Raw genomic sequence first — 27,418 nt, forward strand, 5'->3', positions numbered from 1 at the left:
CCTCAGCGCTGACGATCTGGCCAATTATTTCAAAGAAAAAATTGACCATATCAGACAGGAAATTTTCTCCCAATCCCCAAACGTTATGCATGCTCTCCCCCACCACATTGTATCTTGCTCGCTTTCTGACTTCGAACCAGTCACGGAAGATTAAGTGATCAGGCTCCTTGTATCTTCTCGCCCTACCACCTGCACCAGTGACCCTTTTCCCTCACATCTCATTCAGTCCCTTGCTCCAGCTGTCACCACTCACCTAACTAAAATTTTCAACCTCTCCCTCTCATCTGGTATCTTTCCCTCTTCTTTTAAACATGCCAGTATACATCCATTACTTAAAAAACCATCCCTTGACCAGAACTGCACGGCCAACTACAGACCTGTTTCCAATCTTCCCTTTATCTTTAAACTCCTGGAACGCCTGGTCTATTACCCTCTAATCCGCTATCTCTCAGACAACTCTCTTCTTGACCCTTTACAATCTGGTTTCTGCTCTTTACATTCTACTGAAACTGCCCTCAATGGTCATTATTCCCTGCTGACTCTCCTGGATCTCTCTGCAGTATTCGACACTGTGGATCACCAGCTCCTCCTCACTATGCTCCGCACTATTGGCCTCAAGGACACTGTTCTCTTCTGGTTCTCCTCCTATCTCTCTGACCGCTCCTTCTCTGTGTCTTTCGCTGGCTCCTCCTCCTCTCTCCTTCCCCTTACTGTCTGGGTTCCTCAAGGATCAGTCCTAGGCCCCCTTCTTTTCTCCTTATACACCGCTCCCATTGGACAAACAATCAGCAAATTCGGTTTTCAGTACCATCTCTATGCTGAGGACACCCAATTATACACCTCTGCTCCGGACATCACCCCTGCATTACTACAAAAGACCAGTGATAGTCTTTCTGCTATGTCTAACATTAAGTCCTCCCTCTGTCTAAAACTGAATCTGTCAAAAACTGAACTACTCGTATTTCCTCCCTCCACTAACCTACCTGTGCCCGATATTGTCATTTCCGTTTGTGGCTCAACCATTACTCCCCAGCAACAAGCCCGCTGTCTTGGGGTCATTAATGACTCAGATCTTTCCTTCACTCCTCACATCAAATCACTCGCTCGTTCATGTCATCTACACCTCAAAAACATCTCAAGAATCAGGACTTTTCTCACCTTTGACTCGGCAAAAATTCTTACTGTAGCTCTTATTCATTCTCGTCTGGACTACTGCAACTCTTTACTAATCGGTCTCCCTCTTACTAAACTCTCCCCTCTCCAATCTGTCCTTAACGCAGCAGCCAGGATCATATTCCTCGCCAACCGCTATACCGATGCCTCTTACCTGTGCCAGTCATTGCATTGATTACCCATCCAATATAGAGTTCAATTTAAACTTATCACGCTTACCCACAAAGCGCTCCATCCTTCAGTACGCCCCTACATCTCCTCCCTTGTCTCAGTCTACCACCCTACACGTGCCCGCCGTCCTGCCAGTGACTTAAAACTAAAATCCTCCATAATCCGAACTTCCCACTCCCGTCTCCAAGATTTCTCGCGTGCTGCGCCAATTCTTTGGAATGCACTACCCAGGACAGTTTGATTAATTCCCAATAGCCGCAGTTTCAAGCGGACCCTAAAAACCCACGTCTTTAGACTGGCTTATCGCCTCCACACACTGTCCATCCCAGTTGTCCGTCCCAGTTTTCCCCCATATTAAAATCTTCTTCAATTTCAGGTTCATACCAACCAGGCTGCATTATACAATATATGTACATTCTACCTTTTGTGTTTCTGCCATTTCCTCAGACTGTAAGCTTGCGAGCAGGGCCCTCACTCCTTTCGATATGAGATATGCTTATTCTGTATTGTCTGTATAAGTCCCCCCTAAAATTTGTAAAGTGCTGCGGAATATGTTGGCGCTATGAAAATAAAAATTATTATTATTATTATATTATCTCCGTCAAAAGAATCACATATATGTTGTCAGAAAATACTGCCATTTCTGGCTTCCATTAAAAATTTCCACGGATCAGATATAAGTTCGCTCCAAAAACAGTCATTTGTAGTGAGCGTGGAAGATACTGTCCTCCATTTAAAATGGGCAAGACACGAGGCAAGGGACGAGGAATTGGACGTGATGGTAATGGTGCATGCAGAGGCCGAGGACAAGGCCGTGTGCAAGCCGAAATTATGCCACAACAAACACCCACATATTGTCGCCTGACCATCCTGTCCCAATTTCAAGGGGACCGCAGCACACCACTATTGAACCCACAGCAGTGTCAAAAGGTTGTTGGTTGGATAGCGGATAATGCTTTCAGTCACAAGTCTCAAAAGCCGTGAGTCTGGACCGCATATTCCTCACCCTGATCCTCCTTTCTCCCAACATGCGGGGTACCCAGAGACAACTGATCCCACACTTGGACACTCTGAAGACCTGTTCACTTTTCCATTTATAGATTCGGGCATCTCACCCAGTCCACTAGAAGCGGGGCAAGAGCAGATTGCGTGTAGCGATGCCCAAATATTTGAGCAGCTATGGTCACACGGAGGCGACGGTGGGAAAGTGTCACAAGAGGTGGACGATGATGAGACACAATTGCCAGAAAGTCAGGAGGGGGACCCGGGTGCGGAAGTGGTAGACAAGATGGTGGATGATATATTAACTGACCCAACCTGGCAGGAGGACATGCAGAGCGAGGACAGCAGCACACAGGGGGGGGAGGCAGAGCACCCCAACAGGCAGGAAGAAGAAGTGTGGCGGCCGCAGACAGAAGGCAGGCAACCGTTCCCCATAACACCAACACAAAGGAAGTTGCCAGTACAACTGTTAGGTCTTCCTGAGTCTGGTTGTTTTTTAAAGACTTTGCCAAAACCCCAAAAAGGCCATTTGCACCCCCTGCCAGGCCAGCATCAGCAGGGGTGGCAAAAAGACCAGCCTGACCAAAACCAGCATGATCAGGCACATGGCAGTAAAGCACACGACTTTGTGGGCCGAACCCTAGTATCTAGATACAGTGTCTGCGGGTGGCACCATTGCTTCTTCCGCTGTTGTGCATGCAAGCCAATCCCCTATCTATGGTGCATGCGAAGACAACTCCTGCCCTGCATCTGTCGTTGCACACTCTCAAGTAGCAGCATCAAGAAGCACGTCCATGTCCTTGTCCCAGTGCAGCGTTAAGTTGTCCATACCCCAGTCCTTGGAACGCAAGCGCAAGTATGCAGCCAACGCCCCACAGGCCACACTACTAAATTCGCACATTTCACGACTGCTTGTGATCGAAATGTTGTCTTTTAGGCTCGTGGAGATGGAATCATTCCGCAACCTGACGGCGGCGTCCATCCCTTGGTACTCAGTCCCCAGCCGCCACTATTTCTCCCGGTGTGCCGTCCCCGCATTACACAAGCATGTGTCCCAAAACATTAGCCGTACTCTCAACAACACAGTTACTGGTAAAGTCCACCTAACCACGGACACGTGGATAAGTGCTTGTGGACAGGGACGGTACATGTCGCTGACGGCACACTGGGTTAACATAGTGGAAGCCGGGACCCAGTCGGACCTTGGGGCGGAACATGTCCTCCCAACACCAAGGATTGCAGGCCCTAGGTCAATCAGGGTTGCCCTCACGGTCTACAGCTCCTGCACCTCATCCTCCTCAGCCTCCTCCTCCTCTTCAGCCTCCATCTCTGAAATGACCACATCAGTTACAAGCTGGAATCTCTGCAGAACTGCCTCGGCCAAGGGACAACAGGCTGTGCTGAAGCTAATATGATTATGTGAAAAACTGCACAATGCTGAAGAGTTGTCGACAGCTCTGAAAGAGCAGGCAGATTTGTGGCTCACACCGCTGAACCTACAGCCAGGCATGGTCGTGTGTGACAATGGCTGGAATCTGGTTGCGGCTCTGAGGTGAGGCGAGCTGACACACGTACCATGCCAGGCCCATGTGCTTAACCTCGTGGTTCAGCGGTTTCTCAAATCCTACCCGGAGCTGCCGGATCTGCTTGTTAAAGTATTGTCTGATGAGACGGAGATAGAACTTTTTTGAGATAATTCTAAGTGGTATGTGTGGAGAAAACCATGCACTGCTCATCACCTGCCCAATACAATCCCAATAGTGAAAAATGGTGGTTGCAACATCATGCTATGGGGGTGTTTTTCAGCTACAGGGAGAGGAAGACTGGTTTCAAATGAAGGAAACATGAATGCGGCCAAGTACAGAGATATTCTGGATGAAAACCTCTTCCAGAGTGCTCTGGACCTCAGACTTGGCCGTAGGTTCACCTTCCAACAAGACAATGACCCTAAGCACACAGCTAAAATAACAAAGGAGTGGCTTCAGAACAACTGTCTGACCATTCCTGACCTAAACCCAATTGAGCATCTCTGAAAAGACCTGAAAATAGCTGTCCACCAACGTTCACCATCCAACCTTATGGAACTGGAGAGGATCTGCAAGGAAGAATGGCAGAGAATCCCCAAATCCAGGTGTGAAAAACTTGTTGCATCATTCCCAAGGAGACACATGGCTGTACTAGCTCAAAAGGGTGCTTCTACTCAATAATGAGCAAAGCGTCTGAATACTTATGACCATGTAATATTTCAGTTTTTCTTTTTTAATAAATTTGTAAAAATTTTTACTTTTATGTTTTTTTCAGTCAAGATGGGGTGCAGAGTGTACTTTAATGAGAAAAAACACAGCGATCTTGGGGATCTTCTTTAACTCTCTCACCAATGCTCTTCTCCCACGATTGTCCAGTTTGGCTGGACCGCCAGGTTTAGGAAGACTTCTGGTGGTCGCAAACTTCTTCCATTTAAGGATTATGGAGGCCACTGTGCTCTTAGGAACCTTGAGTAATGCAGAAATTCTTTTGAAACCTTGGCCAGATCTGTGCCTTGCCACAATTCTGTCTCTGAGCTCCTTGGGCAGTTCCTTTGAGCTCATGATTCTCATTTGGTCTGACATGCACTGTGAGCTGTGAAATCTTATATAGACAGGTGTGTGCCTTCCCTTATCAAGTCCTATCAGTTTAATTAAACACAGCTGGACTCCAATGAAGGAGTAGAACCATCTCATGGAGGATCACAAGGAAATAGACAGCATGTGACTTAAATATGAGTGTCTGAGCAAAGGGTCTGAATACGTATGACCATGTGATATTTCAGTTTTTCTTTTTTAATAAATTTGCAAAAACTTTTACCGGTACATTTCTGTTTTTTTTCAGTCAAGATGGGGTGCAGAATGTACTTTAATGAGAAAAAAAATGAACTTTTTAGAATTTACCAAATGGCTGCAATGAAACAAAGAGTGAAAAATGTAAAGGGGTCTGAATACTTTCTGCACCCACTGTATATCATATGGATGAAAATCAAAAGCTCCAGACAACTGGAAATCTGTAATAATAAAATGTTATTTTTTGTAGAACTTTATCTATTTTACATTATAAGAAGTATAATTAAGTCTCCAATGATAGTGCTAGCTAGGCTTTCCTTCATCCAGGGAAATATCCAGTGTGATGTCTATAAATAAATTCTGTAGCACATATAACATATGCCCAACACCCCCACTACCCAGCTTAGCAAGGCCCTGCTCTTATTACCTTCCTCATTTAGGATAAAAGGGACATTCGTGCGTCAGTTTTTCACATACGAGTGCTATCCGTTATTTTCACAGATAGCACACGTACCTATGAGAGGCTATGGACTTATCATACAACAGCTTCCTGGCAGGGAAGAATGCAAAAGAGAGGATACAGAATGGACGGCATGGGATCACAGATGATTCTTTCTGTGAGGTAAAATATGTTTTAAACAAATGTTTTACCTCACAGAAAGTATCAGCTGTGATCCCCTGCTGTAATGTCAATGCGATTTTTATCACCTAGCATCCGAATGACATGAATGCAATCCATATGCAATGCGACTTTAATATTAGCTTTTACATAGAGTAATTCTCTGTCATTTCCAGTTAGTTTTCAAAGGAAATATTCTTCAATACACATATTATATATATATATATATATATATATATATATATATATATATATATATATATATATATATATATATATATATATATATATATATATATATATATATATACATATATATACATATATATACACATACATATAAATACCGTATTTTTTGGACGAAAAGACACACTTTTTTTCCTCCAAAATGTATTCCTATGTACATAAATACTGTGGCTGTGGGCGGTGGGGGATGTGGGGGAAGCGACAGTGGCAGAGTAGCGGTGCACAGGAGGCAGCAGCCGCCTGCTGCAGCCTACACTGTGCCCACAACTAAAGAAAATGAATATTCATTGCTCCCCATGCCCATGAGCAGTGAATATTAATTTTCCTTAATAGCCAGCACACTGTGCCCGCAGTGCGGCTCTTGGTATGTATGGCACCCTTCATCCCTGTATGTATTGCCCCCTTTTCCCGGTATGTATGGCACCCTTCATCCCTGTATGTATGGTCCTCCTCATCCAGGTATGCTTGGTACACCCTGATCCGCATCACGCTGCACAGAAAAAAAAAAAAAAAACTTTCATACTCACCTCCTCTCTCCTCCAGCGCTGTGTCCCGGTCTGTGCCGGAATAGTCACTGCTCCCCACGCAGGGAATGCGTGCACGTGGAATTTAACAGTGAGCATGCTAACCGCTGAGTGCAGCAGGAGCCACGCTGCGGCTACGGCGTGGATGCTATTAGGGAGAATGAATGGTTACTGCTCCCCATGCCCACAGTCCTGGCGTGGTGAGCAGTGACTATTCCGGCACAGAGCGGAATACCGGTCCCAGAGTGGCACCTGGTTCACTTTCCCGGTCCCTCCTTGGTTCACGGAGTCGACTAAGCCACTGTGCAGCCAGGGTCGGTCCGGGTAGGCACATTGCTACGCCCCTCTGGTCCCTCCTTGTTTCACAGCACAGAGGTTCCACCACCCGGATCCGTAACAGTTTGCACAGGCCATGGAATCCGGTGGCTACCAGGCTCCTTCGCTCTCAGACCTGTACCAAGAGGTCTCTCGCCTGAGATCCCAACAGGATACTATCCTGTCCTATCTGCGGACAGTCAACTCCCACCTGGATGCACTGTCCACCCCGATTGTGTCCACCTCTAACTGAGCGGCACCCACTCCGGCGGCACCTCAACCCAGTGGAGCTGTGGCATCCGGCTTTGGACCCCAGCTTTCTGCTCCTCCATGTTTTGGTGGTGACCCTGCCCTATGTCTGGGTTTCATTAGTGCGCGCTGCAATTTGAGCTACTGGCACATCAGTTCACCTCTGACCGGGCCAAGGTGGCATTCATCATGTCTCACCTCACTGGAGAGGCGTTGGCATGGCTTAACCCTCTGTGGGAGAGAGGGGATCCTCTGGTGTCTGATCTCCAGGCCTTCTTTGCAGCTTTCCGAAAGGTGTTCGATGAGCCTGAACGAAAATCTTCGACTGCCACCTCTCTTCTCCGACTCAGCCAAGGGTATCTCTCTGTGGGACAGTATGCCGTACATTTCCGCACCCTCGCATCTGAACTTGCCTGGAACAATGAGGCTCTGGTGTCCTCCTTTTGGGAGGGCCTTTCCGAACAGATCAAGAATGAGCTAGCTGATCGTGACATACCTCCCTCTCTGGACGACCTGGTGTCATTAGCTACACGGATTGACATCCGTTTTCAGGAGCGTTCTAAAGAGGCGACCCGTGAGAGAAGACCCCTGCACCTCGCACCAACATTCCAAAGGCCAGTCTCGCAACCAGCATCCCACCCGGTGTTTTCTCCAGAGTCTATGCAAATAGACCAAGTTAAGATGGTCAAGTCTAGCCAGGAGATCCGCCGCGCCGAGGGGAAGTTGCTTCTACTGTGCCAGTACAGAGCATCTTATCAGCTCCTGTCCAGTGAGACCGGGTAACTCCATTGTCTAGGACAGCTCGGAGAGGTCCACTGTAACACTGAGTATATAGATATGAAATATGAAATATGAATAGCTTAACTGCTGTAGAAAATAGAAATAAATGAAAAAATTTTTTTGAAAAATTTTTTTGCGCATGTAAATATGAAGTATGGAAAATGAATAGCATTACTGCTGTAAATAAATGAGAAATCTTAGCGCATAAATTGGCCAATTCATGTGTACCTGACAGCCGCGGTAAGGCGTTTCTCGATGTCAGGACCTATAATGTGAATACCTCTCTAAGAGACCTCCGTCTGCTTATGTATGGGAAAGACAGATCCTGATGCATTTAAAACCACCTGCGGCATGGGGGTGGGGGTGGAGTGCTCAGTCAACGCTAAATCCAGTAACAAAGAAAATGACGGCACTTCCACTACAAAAACTAGGTGTGAACAGGTGCTTACTAAGAGCAGCTACCTCCATATATAATGAACAAATAAAGTAGCACACTGTAACACTGAGTATATAGATATGAAATATGAAATATGAATAGCTTAACTGCTGTAGAAAATAGAAATAAATGAAAAAATTTTTTTGAAAAATTTTTTTGCGCATGTAAATATGAAGTATGGAAAATGAATAGCATTACTGCTGTAAATAAATGAGAAATCTTAGCGCATAAATTGGCCAATTCATGTGTACCTGACAGCCGCGGTAAGGCGTTTCTCGATGTCAGGACCTATAATGTGAATACCTCTCTAAGAGACCTCCGTCTGCTTATGTATGGGAAAGACAGATCCTGATGCATTTAAAACCACCTGCGGCATGGGGGTGGGGGTGGAGTGCTCAGTCAACGCTAAATCCAGTAACAAAGAAAATGACGGCACTTCCACTACAAAAACTAGGTGTGAACAGGTGCTTACTAAGAGCAGCTACCTCCATATATAATGAACAAATAAAGTAGCACACTGTAACACTGAGTATATAGATATGAAATATGAAATATGAATAGCTTAACTGCTGTAGAAAATAGAAATAAATGAAAAAATTTTTTTGAAAAATTTTTTTGCGCATGTAAATATGAAGTATGGAAAATGAATAGCATTACTGCTGTAAATAAATGAGAAATCTTAGCGCATAAATTGGCCAATTCATGTGTACCTGACAGCCGCGGTAAGGCGTTTCTCGATGTCAGGACCTATAATGTGAATACCTCTCTAAGAGACCTCCGTCTGCTTATGTATGGGAAAGACAGATCCTGATGCATTTAAAACCACCTGCGGCATGGGGGTGGGGGTGGAGTGCTCAGTCAACGCTAAATCCAGTAACAAAGAAAATGACGGCACTTCCACTACAAAAACTAGGTGTGAACAGGTGCTTACTAAGAGCAGCTACCTCCATATATAATGAACAAATAAAGTAGCACACTGTAACACTGAGTATATAGATATGAAATATGAAATATGAATAGCTTAACTGCTGTAGAAAATAGAAATAAATGAAAAAATTTTTTTGAAAAATTTTTTTGCGCATGTAAATATGAAGTATGGAAAATGAATAGCATTACTGCTGTAAATAAATGAGAAATCTTAGCGCATAAATTGGCCAATTCATGTGTACCTGACAGCCGCGGTAAGGCGTTTCTCGATGTCAGGACCTATAATGTGAATACCTCTCTAAGAGACCTCCGTCTGCTTATGTATGGGAAAGACAGATCCTGATGCATTTAAAACCACCTGCGGCATGGGGGTGGGGGTGGAGTGCTCAGTCAACGCTAAATCCAGTAACAAAGAAAATGACGGCACTTCCACTACAAAAACTAGGTGTGAACAGGTGCTTACTAAGAGCAGCTACCTCCATATATAATGAACAAATAAAGTAGCACACTGTAACACTGAGTATATAGATATGAAATATAAGCAGACGGAGGTCTCTTAGAGAGGTATTCACATTATAGGTCCTGACATCGAGAAACGCCTTACCGCGGCTGTCAGGTACACATGAATTGACCAATTTATGCGCTAAGATTTCTCATTTATTTACAGCAGTAATGCTATTCATTTTCCATACTTCATATTTACATGCGCAAAAAAATTTTTCAAAAAATTTTTTCATTTATTTCTATTTTCTACAGCAGTTAAGCTATTCATATTTCATATTTCATATCTATATACTCAGTGTTACAGTGTGCTACTTTATTTGTTCATTATATATGGAGGTAGCTGCTCTTAGTAAGCACCTGTTCACACCTAGTTTTTGTAGTGGAAGTGCCGTCATTTTCTTTGTTAGCTCGGAGAGGTCATCCTAGGAAAAGTTCTTCCTCTCCGCCCCTGAGTCTATCTGTTTCGGTTACCTGTGATGAGATCCGCTTCTTCGAGACTGCCTATCTGTTGGGAGCGATATCAGATTCCTACCATACGTCTGGCTGATCCTTTAGCGGTTTCCTCTGTGGATGGAAAGCTTCTCTCTGAGACCATCTTGCTTGTCACTGAGCCTGTAACTCTTCAGGTGGGAATGCTACATTCGGAGTGGATCTTCTTTTATGTACTGTCCGGTCTCTCTCATCCCTTTTGCTTGGCCTGCCTTGGGTACAGAGTAGTGTTGAGCGAGCATGCTCGACACTGCTCGGTACTCGCCCGAGCATCTCACTATTCGGGATGTTCGGCGAGCACCGAGCATTTTCTGGTTACTCGGGCGGGAGCTTGGGTCTCCGCCCTGCATGTTTGGTGCTCTTTACAGAGCCAATGAACATGCAGGAATTGCCAGCCAGTCACTGTAATGCCGAAGCCATGTTGTTTGTGGGCATTACAGTGATTGGCTGGCTGCACAGCATCACCTCGAGTATTTTAAACCGGGCCGCGCCATCTTGGACACAGACGCTCCGGATCAGACAGTGTAGGGAGAGTGCTGCTGAGCTAGGGAGAGATTTATACTGCAAAATAGGTAGTGTAGGGTCTCTAAAGCCTGCAAAATCAAGCAAACAGGCCTTCTGAGGACTAATATCCATCCCAGATACCAGGCAGGCAGGCTGTATAGGAGATGCAGTGGTTATACCAACAAACACTGCATTACAGTCCTGTGTGCTGCTGCTGCTCAAATTGCTAGACTTAGCCCCAGGTCTCAGGGGCCAGGAAAAATCCCTTTTTTTCATCTAAATCCTCTTTTTTTATTTTTTTCCCTCAGTCAGACTGTACAAATACCCATCTTATTAACCTTTTGGTATTCCCCCCCCCCAAAAAAAAAAATTGAGTGTGTTCAGACACAAATATACCTGTTTAAAAGAGTCTGGTTTCGGCCAGATAACTAGAACTGTGGTTTTGCAGTTCCACGGTTCAAATCTCTGTATTATCCACTTTTTTGCCTTTTTTCCATAAAAAAAACAGTTTGAGTGTCTCGCTGACTGTTTAGACACAAATATATCTATTTAAAAAAGTCTGGTATACGCCAGGAAATTAGAACTGTGGTTTTCCTCTTCCACGGTTCAAATCTGGGTGCGATCCACCTTTTTGCCTTTTTAACATTAAAAAAAAAAAAAGTTTGAGTGTCTCACTGACTGTTCAAACACAAATATATCTGTTTAAAAGATTCTGGTGTAGGCCAGAGAACTAGAACTGTGGTTTTCCTTGTCCACGGTTCTAATCTCCTTTATATTGCCCTTTTGCCATTGATAGTGCGAGTGTAAGCTATTTTACTTCATTTACAATGGGCAAGGCGCGTGGCAAGGGATGTGGAACTGGACATTCTGGTGATGGTGGTGCAGAGGACAGGGCCGTGGCCAAGGTGAAAATGTGCCACAACCAACAACCACATCTTCTCGCTCCCACTTCTTGACCGAATTACTAGGGAAGCACACAATACTTGAAGTGGTGGAAGAGGAGATACCATGTAGCGATTGCCAAATATTTGAACAGCCACGGCCACAGGAAGGTGACGCTGGCAATTTGTCACAAGGGGTGGACGATGACGAGACACAATTGCCAAGAAGTGAGGAGGAGGACTGTGGTGTGGAAGTGGAAGAGGAGGAGGTGGTGGATGATCTAGAAACTGACCCAACGTGGCAGGAGGACACGCAGAGCGAGGCCAGCAGCATACAGGGGGAGGGAGGCATTTGTACCACCTGCCAGGCCAGCATCAGCAGGGGTGACAAAACTACCAGCCTGACCACCTCCAGCACGATCAGGCACATGTCCATCACTCTTCCAAGGGGCATTGATATTGTCTTTTTGTTCCACTGTAACCTCCATCACTCTTCCAAGGGGCATTGATATTGTCTTTTCATTCCACTGTAACCTCCATCACTCTTCCAAGGGGCATTGATATTGTCATTTTATTCCACTGGGATCTCCACCACTCTTCCAATGGGAATTAAAACAGTCTTGTTAAACCACTCTGAACTCCACAGCTCTTCCAAGGGGCATTAAAATATTGTTTTTTATTACCTCTAACCTCCATGACTCTTCCAACGGGCATTGCATCTCCTCCTAATTTTAGTCGTCTTTTGCTTTTCAATGCATAGGCGAACACTAAGGGAAACCCACTTCCCCAATAATGGGAAGAAGGTTTTTAGTACGCTGTAATCCACATCTGTTTCAAGGGGCATTACAGTTCCTCATAATTTCTGGAAAGCCTTCCATTCACTGCTTAGGCCAACAGTGCACAGGAGACCCAGTTGCTATAAATGGAAAAAACAGTTTAGTTAATGCCCTCTGACCTCCATGTCACTTCCAAGAGGCATTGGAGTGCCTCAAAATTTTTGGTAGGCATTGCATTCACTGTATGCCCTATAACTGTGTAGCCGAACCGCTCCTTTTGGTACAGAAAGATATCCTACAAGACATGTGTGGTTGACTGGCCTGATATTGATGTGAATGGTCCCTGTTCCTCCTGCTCTTTGTCCTTTGCCACCACCTCATCCATCATTCATCACCTGAAGCTTTGTTTTAACGGGAGTCATAGAACTGGGATAGTAGCAGGAAAACAAACAACCATCCTTGGAGGAGGTAGGATATGCGCCAAAACGCTGACCACCTCAGGCCTAGCCGCTACTACATACATGAGCTTGCATTCCAAGGAACGGAAAGCTAAGGAGATGGATGGCCTCATGATCATGAATATTTTACTCGTTGTGTAGGAGGCCGACCACTGCTGCTGTCTACCTTCTTAACTTTGTGTTGAAGCCTGATTGACCCAGGACCCGCAATCCTCTATGTCTGGAGGACGTGTTGCATCCCAGTATCCAACTGTGTCCCGGCTTCCACAATATTAACCCAGTGTGAAGGCGTCAGTGAGATGGACCATCCCTGGCCACATTTACTTGTCCACGTGTTTGCAGTTAGGCTGTCCTTCCCACTAAATGCACTGGAGAGGGCAAAGGTAATGTTTTGGTATGCGCGCTTGTGTATAAGGCGCACCGGGACAAATAGGGGCGGCTGGGGACCGTTCATGGACACCCGGCCGCCCCTAGGCGACTGGGGACCATGGGTGGGCACCCGGCCGCGGGGCGGCTTGGGACGGAGTATGGACACCCGGCTATCCGCTGGCGGCTGGGGACCAAGCATGGACATCCGGCCGCCGGGCGGCTGGGGACTAAGTATGAATACCAGGCCGCCGATGCAGCCATGACGTGGTGGCCAGATTCCGACTCAACATGCTTAAAAGGTCCAATTTCAAGTGCAAGCAAACAAGAAGCATGGTATTGCAGCCTGGGGGTGGGTGGGTGGCAGGCTGCATACTTGCGCTTGCATTGCAAGGAATGGGGGAGGTACAATTGAACACTGCCCTGGGACAAGGACTTGAACGGGGATAGTTGCAAGTCTGCAATGACAGGTGCAGGGCGGGAGGCATCTTCATATGTGCCATGAACAAGGGGTTGGCGTGCACAAACTTCAGCGGAATAGGTTGTCCTTCCCACTAAATGCACTGGGGAGGGCACAGGTAATGTTTTGGTATGCGCGCTTGTGTATAAGGCACACCGGGACAAATGGGGGCGGCTGGGAACCGAGTGTGGACACCCGGCCTCCGTGGACTGAGTATGGATGCCAGGCCGCCGACGCAGCCATGACATGGTGACCAGCATCTGCCTCAACAAGCCTAAAAGGCATCATTTCAAGTGAAAGCAAGCTAGCAGTATGGTATTGCAGCCTGGGGGTGGGTGGGTGGCAAGCTGCACACTTACGCTTGCATTCCAACAAAACAAAGCAGATGCTAACTTCTATCATCATCATCATGCTCCTCACCTTGGCACTCTCAACTCCCCTGATGGAGAAGCCAGGGCCCACTGGAGGAGTCTCTGGTTGTCTGGAGGGCTCGTCCAATGCTGCCCTAAAGCAGGCCAGGCTAAGAAGAGTGTGGGAAAGGTTCCCGGGACAAATAGTGGCGGCTGGGGACTGAGTATGGAGACCTCGCCGCCCCATTTCAAGTGCAAGCTAGCAGTATAGTATTGCAGCCTGCGGGTGGGTGGGTGGTTGGCTGCATATTTGCGCTTGCATTGCAAGGAATGGGGGAGGTACAATTGAACACTGCCCTGGGACAAGGACTTGCACGGGGATAGTTGCAAGTCTGCATCTTCTAATGCGGCAAGGAACACTTCTGATGGGCACACTTTTATGCAGTGACCTGGGTGTCAGAGATGCTTCCAGGGGTCTTCCTCATGCTGTTCCCATGTCTTTTCAGCACTGTATGCATGAGTCACACAGCACATGGCCAGATAAGGTTGTAAAATGTTAAAATGACATTTCCCGGTGAATGCATTTGTCACGGTTGAAAGCAATACAAAAGTGCAAAAACGCATAAAAAATGCTACTTGTGAACACAGCCCAAGGTGTGGAGGAGTATTTTTATTTTTGGTTATTTATTTTACCTTATACACAAGTCTTTACCCTGGAAAGGAAGTTCCTTAACATATTTCACAGGAAAACAGTTTGTTTCGTTTTTGAACATTTTATTGTGAGCCTGTAAAAGTGGCTTAATACCTCTGACCACGTTGTTGACAGCAGTGACCTGGGGGTCAGAAATGCTTCCTGGGGCAATCCCCATGCTGTCCCCATGTCATTTGAGCACTGTCATTATCATTTTAGGCACTTTTTAGGCTTTCTACAGACTGCTGGGAGTGCAGCCGCAAAAATGCTCGGGTCTCCCATAGACTAACAATGGGCTCGTTGCTCGGGTCGAGCACCCAAGTATTATAATGAGCTCGGCCCAAGCTTCGAGCACCCGAGCATTTTAGTGCTCAGTCAATACTATTAATAACTCTTTAATTATTAATGCAGCCTCTGGATTGGTTCAGTATAACAATGTGGCCATTGGACTAAAAAGAATGTGCATGGCTGAAATCTACAAATGTACAGGAATAGACCATTTTCCATCTGTTATCACTCTAGTACTGTATATGATAGTAGTGATCATGTTATGATAATTTTTACTGTATTAGGGTAAACCCAACTGTATATAAAATGATCATAATAAAGGAGTGTGCATGCTAAATGCATTTCATAGCAAATTCTGCTTCTATATACCAGCATGCACCAGTCGTGGTCTATACTGCAGGTATATCCATGTCTGTGCACTAGGAGGTAGCGCATCCTGCACTGTCTTTTAGGCTTCTGTATATAGAATATGAGCCAGCCACAGGGAATGTAATGCGATTGTACAGCACTGGCTCCCCAACTAGAAGCCAGGCTTTCATAGTTTTTCTGCACAACTTAAGGTACACTTTTAATTTTTTTTTCAAAAACACTTAAAAAAAAATCCAATCCTTCATAATATGATATGAGTCTACTTTAAATTAAATTAAAAGTATGAGTGATTTAGTATTGTTATGGTAAATATTTATACTTTGCTTTGATTATTTAGACAATTCATATATCTTTGATAATTTTGTATTTTAGTATTAGCTTTATAAGTGTTACTGCTCTTTCACACATCAGTATCTCCGGTACGAGTGGTGACAGTTTCCACACGTACCGTAGACACTGACATACACAGACCCATTCAAATGAATGGGTCTGTGCACATCTCAGTGTCTTTTCCATGGACCATGTGTCCGTGAGCGACACATGGAGACAAGTCCGTTTTCTTGCATATACACGGTCAGAAAAAGTGCCTCACGCTGAACACACAAGAATGACATCCGCAATAGTGTGACACAGACCAACGCCTGGGAATCAGCGATACAGGTAGCGCTGTTCCCAAGCACCAGGTGCTGAACTCTGCCCTCATCATGGTTCCCTGCTGGTGCTGTGATCAGCACTAGCAGGGATCATGATGAGGGCACTGGTAGTCTGATCCTGCAGTCTACACACCTGTAAAAATAAGAATAAAATAATAAAATCCATGTACTCACCTCTCCTAGGTGTCCCCGCTGTAATTCATGCAACAACTGCTGCAGAGGAGCCGGGGAGAATGAGCCGCTCCGGAGCTGCAGCTCAGGAGCAGTGTCCTGTCACTCATTGAGCTGCAGCTCCGGGGCCCGCTTGCTGGAGCGGCTCATTTTCTCCGGCTCCACTGCAGCAGCGGTCACATGGATTACAGCGGGGGACACATAGGAGAAGTGAGTACATGGATTTTATTATTTTATTCTTATTTTTACAGATTACTGCCGGATCAGACTACCATTACCCTCATCATGGTCCCTGCTGGTGCTCATTGCAGTGCCGACATGGAACCATGATGAGAGTAGTGTTCAGCACCCGATGCTTGAGCACAGCGCTACCTGTAGTGTTGATTCCCAGGTGCGGTCCGTGTGATCCTGATGCGGCACACAGTTGCCACACATGTGACACACATGGACACGGATATTTCTGGTTCCAGTTTTTACATACGTATGAAACCAGCCTTATTCATAAAAGCAATAAAACAGGGTTGTCTCTGATATAGAGGTGTCTTTGTGTTAAGTTTCCTTTGCAGGGTAGAACCAATTTTCAAGAAATTCAACAATTTCCATGATTTATGACCTTGCTATTCCAAACTTACTCAGTTTCTACGTTAGGTAATGTAAAGCCATCCCCCTTTTCATATCTCGATGGTTGTAATATAGACTTGTGACTGTGAATCTGAGAGCAGACAAGCCTTATACACAGACAGAACTGGTTGTGTGCTCTTGTCTCCAATCGATTGACTCCCTGATTTGATTAAAACTGGCAAACGTGTGAAAATTTTTGAGTTTCTCCTAAAACTTTGCACAATATTATCAATTAAAAAACACAATGTCATAAACAATAAGGTTATATTAAAATATGGCTGCTATTAGCTTTTGGTGTCACAGTGAAAACATCAGCTCTTTTAGTGGATCCTGATATCCGATTTTTATGCGGTACTAGTTATGTTTTATTGACTCAAGTAATTACAATTAATTAGGCACCCCACACATTTACATATGTTCCTGTCCAGAAATTGTACTTAAACTTAGTAATTAGGTATAATAAATGCGTATCACGGGCAGGGTCCTCGCTCCTCCTGTACCAGTCGCCGACTTGTATTGTTCAAAATTTATTGTAATTGTTTGTGCTATGTACCATATATCTCATTCACATGTAAAGCACCATGGAATAAATGGCGCTATAACAATAAATAATAATATTATTATCAGTAATACTTACAGATTCTTTACATCAGTTATTCCACGAAAGGCTTTTCTAGAGAGATTTAGTATTTGGTTTTCACTTAAATCTCTGGAAAATACAAAATATGATAGTGAAATGTTATTATTTCATCTGCAAGCAGACACTCATTTTTAAGCCGCATTCTCCCATTTTTATACTCAAAAAAATCTTAGAGCTGTTCTCTTTTTAGATAACGAAGATTTTCTAATACATAATAACATAGTTTTTAAGGTTGAAGGAAGACTAAGTCCATCTAGTTCAACCCATAGCCTAACATGTTGATCCAGAGGAAGGCAAAAAAAAACACGTGGCAAACACTAAGCTCCACATTGGGGAAAAAAATTACTTCCTGACTCCGTACGACATTCAGACTAGTTCCCTGGATCAACGCCCTATCAAGTAATCTAGTATATATAACCTGTAATATTGTACTTTTCAACAAAGGCATCCCTGCCCATCTTAAATTTTAGTAGTGAATCACTCATTGCAACATCATGCGGCAGAGAGTTCCATAGTCTCACTGCTCTTACAGTAAAGAATCCGCGTCTTTGATTATGATTAAACCTTCTTTCCTCCAGACGTAAAAGATGCCCCCTTGTGCCCGTTTCAGGCCTCAGAGTAAAAAGATCAGTAAAAAAGTCTTTGTACTGTCCCCTCATATACTTGTACATAGAAATAAGATTACCCATAAGCCTTCGTTTTTGCAAAGTAAATAACCCCAAGTGTAATAACCTGTCTTGGTATTGCAGACCCCCAAGTCCTCTAATAACCGTGGTCGCTCTTCTCTGCACCCGCTCTAGTTCAGCTATGTCTTTCTTATACACCAGAGACCAGAACTGTACACAATATTCTAAGTGTGGTCGCACCAGTGACTTGTATAGAGGTAAAATTAGGTTCTCCTTATGAGCACCTATGCCTCTTTTAATGCATCCCATTATTTTATTTGCCTTTGCAGCAGTTGCCTGACACTGGCCACCAAACCTGAGCTTGTCATCCACCAATACACCCAGGTCTTTTTAAGTTACAGTTTTGCCCAGTGTTTTACAATTAAGCATATAATTATACATTTTATTTCCTCTGCCCAAGTGCATTACCTTACATTTATCCCCATTAAAGCTCATTTGCCATTTATCAGCCCAAGTTGTCTTCTAGTTTACATAGATTCTCCTGTAAGATAAAATTGTCCTCCTCTGTATTGATTACCCTGCAGAGCTTAGTGTCATCTGCAAATATTGAAATGCTACTTTGCATGCCCCCTACAAGGTCATTAATAAATATGTTAAAAAGAAGGGGGCCTAATACTGACCCCTGTGGTACCCCACTGTTAACTGAGACCCAGTCTGAGTGTTTTCCATTAATAACCACCCTTTGTTTCCTATCACTGAGCCAATTCTTAACCCACATACATATATTTTCCTCTCTCCCCATTGTGCTCATTTTATGTACAGTACAGACCAAAAGTTTGGACACGCCTTCTCATTTAAAGATTTTTCTGTATTTTCATGACTTTGAAAATTGTACATTCACACTGAAGGCATCAAAACTATGAATTAACACATGTGGAATTATATACTTAACAAAAAAGTGTGAAACAACTGAAAATATGTCTTATATTCTAGGTTCTTCAAAGTAGCCACCTTTTGCTTTGATGACTTCTTTGCACACTCTTGGCATTCTCTTGATGAGCTTCAAGAGGTAGTCACCGGAAATGGTTTTCACTTCACAGGTGTGCCCTGTCAGGTTTAATAAGTGGGATTTCTTGCCTTATAAATGGGGTTGGGACCATCAGTTGTGTTGTGCAGAAGTCAGGTGGATACACAGCTGATAGTCCTACTGAATAGACTGTTAGAATTTGTATTATGGCAAGAAAAAAGCAGCTAAGTAAAGAAAAACTGAGTGGCCATCATTACTTTAAGAAATGAAGGTCAGTCAGTCCGAAAAATTGGGCAAACTTTGAAAGTGTCCCCAAGTGCAGTTGCAAAAACCATCAAGTGCTACAAAGAAATTAGCTCACATGAGGACCGCCCCAGGAAAGGTCATGAGGTTATTATTCTTCAGATACTATAGTATAGCATCTCTTAGGAAACCCTCCAGGATTTTACCCACAGCAGAGGTTAAGCTTACTGGCCTATAATTTCCAAGTTCGGTTTTTGTCCCCTTTTTGAATATTGGCACCACATTTGCTATACGCCAGTCCTGTGGTACAGACCCTGTTATTATGGAATCTTAAAAGATTAAAAATAAAGGTCTATCTATGATGTTATTTAATTCCTGCAGTACTCGCGGGTGTATCGTATCCAGGCCCAGTTATTTGTCAACTCTAGTGATTTTTAGACGACGCCGTACTTCCTGCTTGGTTAAGCAAGTGACATTTAATGTAGAATTTTTGTCATCACTAATCATGTTTTCTGTCATGAGATTTTCTTGTGTAAATACGGTTGAAAAAAAATCATTTAGCATATTGGCTTTTTCCTCATCCTCATCCACCATTTCAACCAGACTATTTTTAAGGGGGCCAACACTATCATTTCTTAGTTTTTTACTATTTATGTAGTTAAGGAATATTTTGGGATTATTTTTACTTTCTCTGGGAATGAGTCTCTCTGTCTCAATCTTTGCTGCCTTGATTTGGTTTTTACAGAATTTATTTAATTTTCTGTATTTATTTAATGCCTCATCACTACCTACTTGCTTTAGACCTCTAAATGCTTTCTTTTTGTCACTTATTGCGCCCCTTACAGCTCTATTTAGCCATAGTGGTTTCCTCCTATTTCTAGCATGTTTATTCCCATAGGGTATATATTGTGCAAAGGTCCTATTCAGGATGTTAATAAATGTCTCCCATTTGCTCTGTTAGTTTTATGTCTCAGGATATCGTCCCAGTTTATTGCACTAAGATCATCTCTCAACCGTTGGAAATTTGCCTTCATGAAGTTTAGTGTCCTTGTAACCCCTCTACTACACATCTTATTAAAGGATATATGAAATCTTATTATTTTGTGATCACTATTACCCAAGTGACCCCCAACTCGTATATTTGATATGCGCTCTGGCCTGTTGGTTAATATTAAGTCTAGCAGTGCCCCCCTTCTTGTTAGGTCCTGAGCCAGTTGTGAAATGTAATTGTCTCTCATAGTTGTCAAAAACCTATTACCTTTGCTTGAAATACAGGTTACTGTTCCCCAATGTAGTTCAGGGTAGTTGAAGTCCCCCATAATAATGACTTCTCCTTGAGTCGCTGCTTCATCTATTTGCTTTATAACAAACCCCTATCAGTAATTTATTATTTTTTCACATATATCCTCCCGCAAGATGGGTTTTAAGGATGATTTTACATATAAGCACACTCCCCCCCTCGCTTGTTTGTACAGTGATTTCTGAACAGACTATAGCCCTGTAAATTAACTGCCCAGTCATGGCTCTCGTCCAGCCATGTCTCAGATATCCCCATCATGTCATAATTATTTTCCAACAAAATTAATTCTAATTCCTCCATTTTGTTGGTGAGGCGTCTGGCATTAGTGTACATGCATTTTATGTATCTCTCTGTACCTCTATTCCTTCTTACTATATTGACTGTTCTAAGCCCACTCCCAATTTCTTTATTTGTGCCCAGGTCACTATATGCACTATCTTCCCCACCTATAAAATAAATACCCCCCCAATACATTTTCTTTACATTTCTGATTGTTTTCAAAATCTTTGTTCATTGATTTGAGTCGCTCTGATGAGCCGAGAGCCTGAGCTAATTATGTCCAGCAAGAACAGGAGCAGGTTTGGTAAAGGAAATCCAGAGAATCTATCAGCAGGTTTTTGCTATGATGCCTCTTTTATCAAGCTCCATGTTATTGTTAATTGTAATGATTGTCTTAGCATAATGGAGCTTATCATTGCTCAGACATAGCAGCATGTGACCCCCAAGTCCATCACAAAAACCATGGGAAAACCTTAAAAAAAACTGCTGGCAGCCAAAATCATAGGAAAAATGCTTAGAAAACAGCAGAAAAAAGGACTCAAAAGACACTTCAGAAAAAAATTATACTTTCATGAGGTGTTTTCTGGTTTAAGGTCTTGAACACAGCAAAGAAAATCACTTAAGTAATAAAGATGCACAGCTTTTATCAAGAAGTTTTATTTATACAACAATGGAAAAGCAAACACAGTTAACCCCTTAAAGCCTATTAGTCATTTAAAAACCAATATATTTCAAAATAATCAGATGGCCATATTAGGCTATGTGCCCACATAGCAGATTTGATGCAAAGCGTTTTTGCCTTTCTCTGGCAGAAAAAAACGCATGCAGATTTACATGTGTTTTTTCTGCCAGAGAGAAGCATTTTTTCAGCGTTTTTACATGCGAAAAAGCGTGAGTTTTTTCAAGCACTTTTCCAAGCGATTTTGAGCATCACTTGGAAAAGTGCTTGACAAGTTGGTCACACAATATAAATCCATGGAACTGGCATAGATTTATATTGTGTGACCAACTTAGATGTTTTAAATGCTGCATCTATACTAAAAAAAGAATTATAAAGTAAAAAAAAAAAAAAAAAACCTGTATACTCTCCTCTCCGGTGTCCTCCCGGCGGCGATCCTCTCTCCTTGGCGTCCCGCGGTGTACTGGCAGGACCTGCGGTGACGTCATTTAGTCAGAGGAATACAGCGGGGGACACTTAGGACAGGTGATTATAAGGATTTTATTATTTTATTTTCATTTGTAGACAGGGACACTGCGGGACATCAAGTTTGGAGAGCCCCTGTTATGTCTAAACAATGGAAACCCCACACAAGTGACACCATTTTGGAAACTAGATCACTCAAGGAATATATTTAGATGTATGATGAGCACCTTGAACCCCCAAGTGCTTCACAGAAATTTATAACCTGGAGCTGTGAAAATGAAGAAATCCCAATTTTTCACACAAAATAAAACCCTATTTTTTTTATTTTCAAAGAGGTAGGTAGCAGGAGAAAATGGCCCCCAAAATTTGTTGTGTAATTTCTTCTAAGCATGCAGATACACTATGTGTGGTGGAAAACTATCGTTTGGGTGCACGGCAGACCTCATAAAGGAAGGAGCGACATTTTGGAACGCAGACTTTGATGGAATGGTCTGCTGGTGTCATATCGTGTTTGGAGTGCCTCTGATGTGCATAAATAGTGTAAAAACCCCACAAGTGACCCCATTTTGTAAACTAGACCCCTCAAGGAATATATTTAGATGTGTGCTGAGCACCTTGAACCCACAGGTGCTTCAGAGAATTTTACAATGTGAATTTGTACAAATGAAAAAAATATATTTTCCCACAAAAATATTTTAGCCCCAAATTTTTCATTTTCACAAAGATAGCAGGAGAAAATGGACCCCAAAATTTGTTATGCAATTTTTCTTGTGTATGCCGATACCACATGTGTGGTTGAAAACTACTTTTGTTGCACAGTGCAAAGCTAAGAAGGTAATTAGCACCATATGGAGTTCAGATTTTGCTGGACTGGTTTGAGGGTGCCATGTCACACTGGCAGAGCCCCTGAGCTGCCAGAACAGCAGACACCCATAAGAGACGCCATTTTACATACTACACCTCTCAATGAATTAATCTAGGGGTGAAGTGATCGTATTGACACCACAGGTGGGTCACAGAATTTTATACCATTGGGCAGTGAAGAAAAAAATAATTACATTTTTACCATCAAAATTTTGTTTAAACCCAGATTTTACATTTTCACACTGGGAAATGGATAAAAATGGCACCAAAATTTGTTGCACAATTTCTGCTAAACGTGGCAATACCCAATATGTGGCTCTACAGTACTGTTTGCCACACAGTGAGACTCGGGAGGGACATCTTGGTGCGCAGATTTTTCTAGAATAGTATGCATACTCCATATACAGAGCCTCTAAGTGCAAGAATAGCAGAATTCCCCCTCAAGTGACTTCATTTTGTAAAATATACCCCTTTAGGAATTTATCTACAGGTGTAGTGACGATTTTGTCCCCATGGTTCTTTTCCAAAAACAAGCAGCAACGGATGTTGCTGAGTGAAAATTGCAAACTGCTCTTGTAGTGACCAGTAAGCTGTAGTGACTATTGTTGAGCGAGCACTAAAATGCTCGGGTGCTCGAAGCTCAGGCCGAGCTCACCGTGATACTCGGGTGCTCGACCCGAGCAATGTTATTCTATGGGAGACCCGAGCATTTTTGCGGCGGCACCCCGGGCAGTCTGTAGAAAGCCTAAAAAGTGCCAAAAATGATAGTGACAGTGTTCAAATGACATGGGAACAGCATGGGGATCGCCCCAGGAAGCATTTCTGACCCCCAGGTCACTGCTGTCAACAACCTGGTCAGAGGTATTAAACCACTTTTACGGGCTCACAATAAAAGGTTCAAAAACAAAAGTGAAACGGTTTTCCTGTGAAATATGTTAAGGAACATCCTTTCCAAGGTAAAGACTTGTATATAAGGTAAAATAAATAACCAAAAACAAAAATACTCCTCCACACCTTGGGCTTTGTTCAGAAGTAGCATGTTTTATGCGTTTTTTGCACTTTGTATTACTTTCAACCGTGACAAATGCATTCACCGGGAAATGTCATTTAAACATTTTACAACCTTATCGGGCCATGTGCTATGTGACACATGCATGCAGTGCTGAAAAGACATGGCAACAGAATGGAAAGGACCCCTGGAAGCATCTCTGACACCCAGGTCACTGCATAAAAGTGTGCCCATCAGAAGTGATCCTTGCCGCATTAGAAGATGCAGACTTGCAACTATCCCCATGCAAGTCCTTGTCCCAGGGCAGTGTTCAATAGTACCTCCCCCATTCCTTGCAATGCAAGCGCAAATATGCAGCCAACCACCCACCCGCAGGCTGCAATACTATACTGCTAGCTTGCACTTGAAATGGGGCGGCGAGGTCTCCATACTCAGTCCCCAGCCGCCACTATTTGTCCCGGGAACCTTCCCCACACTCTTCTTAGCCTGGCCTGCTTTAGGGCAGCATTGGACGAGCCCACCAGACAACCAGAGACTCCTCCAGTGGGCCCTGGCTTCTCCATCAGGGGAGTTGAAAGTGCCAAGGTGAGGAGCATGATGATGATGATAGAAGTTAGCATCTGCTTTGTTTTGTTGGAATGCAAGGGTAAGTGTGCAACCTGCCACCCACCCACCCCCAGGCTGCAATACCATACTGCTAGCTTGCTTGCACTTTAAATTGGGCCTTGTAGGCATGTGAAGGCAGACGCCGGCCACCATGTCATGGCTGCGTCGGCGGCCTGGTATCCATACTCAGTCCCCAGCCACCCGGCGGCTGGGTGTCCACGCTCGGTCCCCAGCCCCCTGGGTGCGGCCGGGTGTCCAAACTCGGTCCCCAGCCGCCCCGCGGCCGGGAGTCCACACACGGTCCCCAGCCCCCTGGGGGCGGCAGGGTGTCCATATACAGTCCCCAGCCGCCACTATTTATCCTGTGAACTTCCCCCACACTTTTCTTAGCCTGGCCTGCTTTAGGGCAGCATTGGACGAGCCCACCAGAGAACCAGACTCCTCCGGTGGGCCCTGGCTTCTCCATCAAGGGAGTTGAGAGTGCCAAGGTGAGGAGCATGATGATGATGATAGAAGTTAGCATCTGCTTTGTTTTCTTGGAATGCAAGTGCATGTATGTAGTAGCGGATAGGCCTGAGGTGGTCAGAGTTTTGGCGCATATCCTACCTCCTCCGAGGATTGCTGGATGTTTTCTTGCTATCATCCCAGTTATATTACTACCGTTAAAACAAAGCTTCAGGTGATGAATGATGGATGAGGTGGTGGCAAAGGAGAAAGAGCAGGAGGAACAGGGACCATTCACATCAATATCAGGCCAGTCAAAAGGTACAGCTACAGTTAAAGGGCATACAGTGAGTGCAATGCCTACCAAAAATTTTGAGGCACTCCAATGCCCCTTGGAAGTGACATGGAGGTCAGCGGGCCTTAACTAAACTGTTTTTTCCATTTATAGCAACAGGCCTCCTGTGCACTGTTAGCCTAAGCAGTGAATGGAAGGTTTTCCAAAAATTACGAGGAACTGCAATGCCCCTTGAAACAGACGTGGAATACAGCATACTAAAAACCTTCTACCCATTATTGGGGAGTGGGTCTCCCTTACTGTTCACCTATGCATTGAAAAGCAAAAGCTGACTAAAATTAGGAGGAAATGCAATGCCCGTTGGAAGAGTCGAGGAAGTTACAGTTAATTAAAAACAACATTTTAATGCCCCTTGGAAGAGCTGTGGAGTTCAGAGTGGTTTAACAAGACACTTTTAATGCCCCTTAGAAGAGACGTGGAGGTGGCAGTGGAATAAAAAGACAATATCAATGCTCCTTGGAAAAGTGGTTGAGTTCGCAGTAGCTTAAGACAGTTTTAATGCCCCTTGGAAGAGACGTGGAGGTCGCAGTAGCTTAACAAGACGGTTTTAATGCCCCTTGGAAGAATGGTGGAGGTTGCAGTAGCTTAACAAGATGGTTTTAATGCCCCTTGGAAGAATGGTGGTGGTCGCAGTAGCTTAACAAGACGCTTTTAATTCCCCTTGGAAGAATGATGGAGGACGCAGTAGCTTAACAAGATGGTTTTAATGCCTCTTGGAAGAGACGTGGAGGTCGCAGTAGCTTAAAAAGACGGTTTTAATGCCCCTTGGAAGAGACGTGGAGGTGGCAGTAGCTTAATAAGATGGTTTTAATGCCCCTTGGAAAAGTGGTGAAGGTCCCAGCAGCTTAACAAGATGGTTTTAATGCCCCTTGGAAGAGATGTGGAGTTCTCAGTAGCTTAACAAGACGGTTTTAATGCCCCTTAGAAGAGTGGTGGAGGTTGCAGTAGCTTAACAAAATGGTTTTAATGCCCCTTGGAAGAATGGTGGAGGTCGCAGTAGCTTAACACCACTGTTCTAACGCCCCTTGGAAGAGACATGGATGTCGCAGTAATTTAACAAGACGGTTTTAATGTCCCTTGGAAGAGAGGTGGAGGTCACAGTAGCTTAACAAGAAGGTTTTAATGCCCCTTGGAAGAGATGTGGAAGTCGCAGTAGCTTAACAAGACAATTTTAATGCCCCTTGGAAGAATGGTTGAGGTCGCAGCAGCTTAACAAGACGATTTTAATGCCCCTTATAAGAGCCATGCAGTTCAGCATACTAAAAACATTATAAGAAACTGCTGAACCACGAGGTTAAGCACATGAGCCAGGCATGGTACATGTGTGATCTCGCCTCGCCTCAGAGCCGCCACCAGGTTACAGCCATTGTCACACACGACCATGCCTGAATGTATGTTCAGCAGTCTCAGCCACAGATCTGCCCGCTCTTTCACAGCTGTCCACAACTCACAAGCAGTGTGAGGTTTATCACCTAAGCTTATATGAGTTTCAGCACAGCCTGTTGCCGCTTGGCTGAGGCAGTACTGCAGTGCTTCCAGCTTGTAACTGATGTGGTGATATCTGAGATGGAGGCTGAACATGAGGAGGAGGATGATGCGCAGTAGCTGTACACTGTGGGGGCAACTCTGACTGACACAGGTCCCACAATCTGTGAGGCGTTGGCTGTGAATTTGCGCTTTCGTTCAAAGGTCTGGGATATGGACAATTGAACACTGCGGTGGGACGTGGACGTGGACGTTGATGCTGTTTCTTGAGAAACTGCCATAACAAGTGAAGACAGAGTAGGGGGCATCTTTGCATGCAGTATGGAAAGGGGATTGCCTTGCACACACAACAGTGGGTTCTATTACATGCACAACAGTGGAAGAAGCAGTAGTGACACCCGCTGACACTGGTCGAGGACCCTGGGGTTCGCACAACAAATTCGGGTGCTTTGCTGACATGTGCCTGATCATGCTGGTGGTGGTCAGGCTGGTAGTTTTGTCACCCCTGCTGATGCTGGCATGGCAGGTGGTACAAATGGCCTTTTTGGGGTTATCTG

At 44.2% G+C, this 27,418-nt stretch overlaps 1 long non-coding RNA gene across 1 annotated transcript in view; it reads right to left on the bottom strand.

The window, feature by feature from the left end:
• Window positions 1–27,418, bottom strand: part of LOC141191435 (uncharacterized) — a 113,706-nt gene that overhangs the window by 10,897 nt on the left and 75,391 nt on the right. Inside the window, exon 2 of the long non-coding RNA XR_012265422.1 lies at window positions 17,477–17,548. This is a non-coding gene — a long non-coding RNA (uncharacterized lncRNA). The remainder of the gene's footprint in view (window positions 1–17,476; window positions 17,549–27,418) is intronic.

This window comes from Phyllobates terribilis, unplaced genomic scaffold, assembly GCF_046119375.1.
Source record: "Phyllobates terribilis strain yellow unplaced genomic scaffold, ASM4611937v1 Scaffold_42__1_contigs__length_11168841, whole genome shotgun sequence".
Taxonomy (NCBI): Eukaryota; Metazoa; Chordata; class Amphibia; order Anura; family Dendrobatidae; genus Phyllobates; species Phyllobates terribilis.